Below are 7,093 nucleotides of genomic sequence, written 5' to 3' on the forward strand. Positions count from 1 at the left end.
ATAATAATAATAATATATAATAATAATAATAATGTTGATAATCTCCTTGGTGGCCAAATGGCTTAGAAACCAATTTCCACAGACTTGATTAATTAGCTCCGGATGTGAGTAAAAAGTAAAGAAAAAAAAATCTGCCACGTCACGTAAAAGACAGGGCAAGACCTTCGGGGTGAAAAATCTTAGCAAGCACTTCCTTTGAGCTCCTCATAGAGCTCTGATTCACGTGAGATGGATACTGACTAAATAATTCTGACTGTTTCATTAAAGTAAATGAAGAATGCTTGTTTTAAACTAATGTTTGCCTGTCTTTTGATAAGAGTAAGTAGGCAAAAGGCTTAGTCAACAAATATTACTTGAACACCCACTGTGTATCAGACTCTAGTGGCTACTGAGCTGTAATTTTGAGGAATTTCACAGCTCTTAAGATGCTACCATTTTCTTACTAGCAAAAGAAGAAAGCAGCTGGGTAAATAAAGGTATTATACCATATCTGCAATTTTCCCTTTTTTCACTTCCCTGAATTGGACCTATCAAGGACCATCTACAATATATCCATTGGTAGCTTTCTGAGTGAGTGGAAATCTTCATAGATCACTCTTGCCCTTGTGGGCATAGCAATACTACCTAGGAACCTTTTCTGTGAATGGATACAAGCTGTGCTTGGGCTGTTCTCCAAGAAATCCATTAGACAAAGACATACCTGAAAGGCACAAAATGACTTAGTTTATGAAAACCTGGAACATGGATTTCTGTGTGGCACTTAGATATTGAGTTAGGTGTTACAAACTTAATTTACTTAGTAGTGCTCTAATAAAGATACAATAGCTGGGGTCTTACTGCAATCGCTCTGAATTTGCACTGCCGATAGCTTTTGCTAACTGACCTACATAATTCTTCTCTTTCTTTTATTTGAGACTACAATGTACGTCCTTAAAAATATTATTTCCCAGCCTAGTTTTCAACTAGAGGTGGTTCATGTGACATAGTTCTGGACAATGCAATGTAACTGAAAGTCATCTAAGGATGCTTGTTAGAAAACCAGAGGACACCTTGTTTGAAATAGTATAATGAAGCCACTAGTAAGAGTTCTTGTCTGCCTCCTTTTGGAATTCTCTTTTAAGAAAACCAAATCTCCATTTGACTAAGCCATTGTAGGTAAGGCTGTTACTTGCTGCTGAATCCATTACTAACCAACAACGTTTCGTAGGTCAGCTAACATTTACCAAAAACCTCTTTTAAGATGATCTAAGAATTCTTGCTGCATAGCTGTAGTATTTACAGACTTAAGTGTATTTAATGCAATGTTTGATTTTTAAAGACACATTGGCCAAACTTTTGGTAGTTTTTATTAATTATTAATAGTTACTAAAGGAAGCTAGGCATTGGAATTCTTTTTACCTCAAATGTAAAGCCTATTTATTCTTCAAAGCTGTCTCTAATGGGTCTCCAATCAAGAAACATAAGTTTATCATAGCAAGTAGAAAGGTTCGTGTAAACTGCATTTAGGTAAAAGGCATTTATTTTTTTCATTTGGAGGTAATGAACTGTTCCTTCTTGCATTTTATCATGATCTCAACATATGTGTATTAAATTTAGTCTAATGATTCTTAACAATGTTAATTGTTCATTCCTATCTTCGGCAAAACTCCTTGAAAAGACAGAATACAGTACTTGCTCTATTATTCCCTTGACTAAAACACAGTGTTAGAATAAGGGTTAAGGTAATTAAAATAATTATTTAACGAGAGCACCTCTCCTCAGAAATGAGGACTCCTGCTATCTTTATAGTCACAAGGTGGGGAAAGGCTACATAGAGCTACAGCTAAATTTGGCTTACCTTTGATAGTGGTCATTTTTATGGAACATTAGGTACATTATGTAGGCCAGATTTTTGCTTTATGTAGTACAAAGGCCCGTAGGTGTAGGAAGATGATACTAAACCATATTAGATTAGGTAATCACTTTAAATGTGGTCGAGACTGAAAATACAATTTCCAAACTTGTTTGGAGATGGTATGTTTCATTCTACTCATATGTTTTGATATTTTATAGGATTTTATAGGATTTTCCTATTGATATTCACTCATTTGACTGTCACAATAATCTGCCCATTTACTAGCAGTTCAAATTTATTGCCTGCTCCAGCCAAGGTAATTGTCTTTCACTGCCCTGTGTGCATGTTCCTGATTAGTCTTATCTTCTTAGCTTCGTTTATGATATTTTCTGTCCCTTAAAATACTTTCCTCAATTCTGGTCATATTAAAATTCTATTCATTGGTCTGTTAAGGGTCAGTTCAATTCTCTTCTTTGCTGTGAATCTATTTCTAATGATTCCAGTCAGATATATATATTCCTTAAATTTTTATTGCGCTAATTAGTCACCTTTTTGGCCCTCAACCATGTGCTGTTTTCCTCTGGAATTAAATGGTTTTCTCAAGATATGTTCTATCTCTTGGTTGGATTGCAAATTCTTCATGGCTAGAGAATGCATTTTATCTTACTTTTATACTCTGCAGGACATCTGGTAAAGTGATAGATGCCCCAAAGATGATCATTAACTTCTTATTGAATTAAATAAACTGTAATTCTTGATTCTAGATGGGTCAAAAAATGAATATTTTTATTACTTATTCTAAAATTTATTCTACATCTTTTTACCTATATAAATATCGACTGTATCCAGAAGAGCTATACACTATTTACTTTCATTCAATCCAATATATATTTATTTAGAGTTTGTTATGTAAGAACTTTTGCTAGTTGATATATAAGATATAGAGGTAAACAAGAAACACAATCTTTTCAACAACTGTCTGTCCAGGAAGTCATTTTCACTTAATTCTGAGACCAATATTATAGCTTCTAATGCAACTGCTTTTAAAATAGGGATATATGCCTAAAAAATTATATTGGCACTTGTAACAAAACCATCAATACTTCCCTAAAAATAAAGAAGCAAGAGCATGAGTTAAGAAGAGAATATGTCAGAGTGATTTTTCTTTTTGTAGATATTACTTCTATTGTCATATAATGAGAAAATATACTGTTGTGAAAACAGCTTATTTATTTTAAGCTCTTGCTAATGCATATAGAATGTCTATATTTGTCAAAATGCTAGATATTGTTAGGATTTTAGATTTAAAAATAACCTTAATTAATATGAAATAACTGTGTGTAGTATCAATGGAATTAATTGTATGGAGAGATAAAAGTTTAATAAAAGTTTCATTTGTTTAATCCAGGTTTCCCAACCTGGCACTATTGACTCTTTGGACTGGATCATTCTTTGTTGTCGGGGACTGTCATGAACTTTGGAGGATGTTTAGCACCATTCCATTACCTACTAGATGCCAGTTGTACACCCCACAGTTGCAACAACCAAATATTTCTTCAGATATTGTCAAATGCTGTCTGTGAGGCAAATTTGGCCTCAGTTGAAAATTACTGGTTTAGTCAAAAGAAAAAAGAAATAGTATACTCACTCACACACACACATACTTATCTGTTTCTGATTATAAAATCAGGACACATTTCCAAGGAAAATTTGGGAAAGATGAAAAATAGTGGTGAAACAAATTATTCCATAATCCCATGACACAGAAAACTGCTGTTAACAACTTCAAGTATTTATTCCAGTCATTTGTTTATTATCTTCCAAGCTTCTGTATGTTGGTATGTGTGTGTATGTATATATTTATCTGTGTATCTATCTAGCCATCTATTCAGATAGGTAACTACCTATATAACTAATTCAAAGAACTGGATTGCTACCAACCAAAAAGTGGGATTTAGGATTACTCTTGCCACTCTGTTCAGAGGCCAGTCAACCATGGAGAACCTGTTTTCCAATCTCTGTGGTGTTTTCTGTCTTGGTTTCTTACTTTTCACTTTGGTTTCCATTCTGAGGCTGGAACCATTTTTTGAGCATCTGCTCTCTTGAAAGAAGTCCCAACTTTCTCTGTAGCTTTTTCGAATAGTATTTTACTCCCTGAAGTTCCACCCTTACTCAGAGAGTCTTAATCTAATTCAAGTCATCCACCTCAAACTGATACACCAGTGTCCACCCCAAAGACACTGGTGGCCCACCATTTCAGGCGATGCATGGATCAGATGTAAATGTGACATGCCCCACTGAATGATGATTAGAACTACATTATATTATTTCCCAGTACCCAGTCCTAACTGTTCTTTGCATCTCTATCATTTTCCCACCAAAATCTTTAATTCTCACCTGAGGCCACTGCTTATTTTAAGAACAACTCCATTCAAGTTCTGGACTCGTTTTACATGCAGTTAGCTAATACACAAAGAGGAATTTTGTTCTTACTAAGTAGCGCTGTATGCTGTGTACTGTGAAAATGCAGCTGATTCTTTCTGAGGGATCAGGGAAAGCTTCAAAAGGTTTAGGCAGAGGATGATGTTAATGACAGTCTAGGCTGATGAGATAACATGAATAGAGACAGAAACTCCTGTGAACTACGAAGAGGTAGGTGTGTATTTAAAGTTTATAATTGCTATTTTTTTCCTTCAGTAGAGATTAGCTCGCTGGTATAGGGAGCTGGTATACTATTGTCCAAAGTACATTTTTAACTTAAAGTTCCAAAATCTGACTGCCACACTTGGTCATGATTTCCCTGAATTATATTAGTATATATTTGCATACTGTATTAGAATAATATAATAAGTAACTCACTCGGGACATTATTAGATGACTAATATTTCCTTTGGCACAGTTTTTTGAAATAAAAGAGGGAATTCCTAAGGGTAAAAAAGAGTTTGATAGAGGAAAAACTGGGAGAAAAATTCAAGAAGGGAGATGAATAGAAATAATAGGGGTGTGTGTGTGTGTGTGTGTGTGTGTGTTGAGTGCTCCACAAGTCTGATGGGATGCTGATGGGGAGACCTCTTTCCAAATGAAAGCAATTGGAAGCATTGTGTAACAATAAGGAAAACATACATGGCAGCTTGCTAACATATCCCCATTTAACAATTATTTGGTAAGTTCTGCTATTTGCAATTGAGCCGTATGAAAAAGATAAAGATCATGAAAGTTCTTCATGGTCATGGTAGTGCAGGTCTGCCAGAGTGAATATTTAAATGTTTTAAATTTAAAAAATTATTGTTACCAAACAAAACTGATATCAGTCTTTATTGAGGTGGGGAGCACTCAGAACTGGTTATAATTCCATTTGAACCTCTAGTAATCATTCTCCGACAAATAAAGATGACTTCTAAAGTAAGATGGATCTTCTCTGAGAACCAGCTCCAGCCTACCTGTAAGAACATTTTTCCAAACTCCTACTCTTCTAATGTAAGCTTCCATGTTGTAATTGCATCTAATGTTGCTGTAGGAAAACTCTCTGGTGACATAGTTAGGCCTAAAGAGAAGTTTTTCTTTTTTCTTTTTTTTTTTTGAGACGGAGTCTGACTTTTTTATTCAGGCCATAGTGCAGTGGCGAGATCTCAGCTCCCTGCAACCTCTGCCTCCCAGGTTCAAGCAATTCTTCTGCCTCAGCCTCCTGAGTAACTGAGATTATGGCACCCGCCCCACACCTGGCTGATTTTGTATTTTCAGTAGAGATGGGTTTCACCACATTGGCCAGGCTGGTCTCAAACTCCCGACCTCAAGTAATCCACTGCCTTGGCCTCCCAAAGTGCTGGGATTATAGGTGCGAGCCATGGTGCTGGCAAGTTTTTTTCCAGAGCAATGTTATTCTATAAATCCAATATAATTTTACAGTTGCTATTTTAATCCTACACTCAACCTCTCCAAAACCTACAATTCCAAAGAAAATACTTTTAACAAGGATCAAATTCCATTGAAATTAGTTGTAACTGACTCAATTAATGCTCTCTACTGAGTTTTCTTTGCTATACTGCTTTAATAAGCATGATCTGTGATTTCTAGTTTATTTTAATCAGCAGAATTAGAATTCTCTACATTTGCCTTCCAAAGACATACTAGTGGATATCTCTTTTCACTTGAACATGTTAATCAAGATGTGAAAACTTGACACCGATATCAGAGACGTAAAGAAATAGAGGTTAAAAAAAATACTCCTTTTATGACCTGTTCCAAAGAAATCTTACTACTTTCCCTTAGCAGTTATTTCTGCATTTGGTCAGCTACAGTTTCAATAATTGTGTTTGTGAAAATCACCCCTGATTATGACATCCCAGCACCAACTAAATGAATGAATAATGAATGAAAAAATAAAATCACAGTCAACTGAAAACTCAGTCCAGCAAAGCGGATGAAAAAAAGTCTGGATAATGCATCAGTATTTTAAGTTATTGTTCACTTCTTTGGCATTATGTGGGATCATTTATCCATTGTTCCTTCTCTTTAGCTAGCTGATTCCTACTTAGCATGATCTCAAACATAATCTCACCACTCGAACATGTGTCATCTCTAACACTTTCCGCTTGCCCTATTCACCCCATTCCACCAGCTTAGACGTCTCTCCTCTGTATTCCAACCCAAATCACAGTACTTACTATACACTGGACTGAGATTGCCCATTGGTGGGCCCATCTTTTATCAGGTCCAGAAACTCCTCACTGGCCAGGTTAGGCACTTGCCTTTTCACTTTTGTATATTAATTATTGGCTTATAGTAAACCCTCAATAAATGTTTTAAAACTGAATTGGCCATGATCTACATGTAGGAATTTTAAAGATATTTGAAAACATTCTTCTTGTAATAGTTACTGTAATGATACTAGCTTAACAATAACAGGTATAATGATATAAATATATTAATTTATATTTATTATATTTTATGAAATTAATATTTACTCTACATTTTAATACAATTATATATTTTATATAACCTGTTTATAAAATTTATTGAGTAATTAAATATACATTATAACTTTAATAATAATAAATGTTACTATTTATCATTAGTTGTTACAATAATTATTATTAACAGCCCTATATTCTGCATTGGGTTTTGTGAAATAGATATTATTTGCCTCATTTTACTGAGAAGGAAACTTGCTGAGTGTCACCCAATGATTCTGAATTTTTCTTCCATTTCCTCCTCTGTTCAGTTCACGTTGGTAGAGGTGGCAATAGATGTCAATTATAC

General features: G+C 34.7%; 1 protein-coding gene across 2 annotated transcripts in view; it reads right to left on the bottom strand.

Annotated features, from left to right (window-relative positions):
- The window catches only part of PTCHD4 (patched domain containing 4), a 202,928-nt gene that overhangs the window by 2,795 nt on the left and 193,040 nt on the right, over positions 1 to 7,093 (bottom strand). The window lies entirely within an intron of this gene.

Source organism: Rhinopithecus bieti, unplaced genomic scaffold (assembly GCF_001698545.2).
Source record: "Rhinopithecus bieti isolate Rb0 unplaced genomic scaffold, ASM169854v2 scaffold_28517, whole genome shotgun sequence".
Classification (NCBI taxonomy): Eukaryota; Metazoa; Chordata; class Mammalia; order Primates; family Cercopithecidae; genus Rhinopithecus; species Rhinopithecus bieti.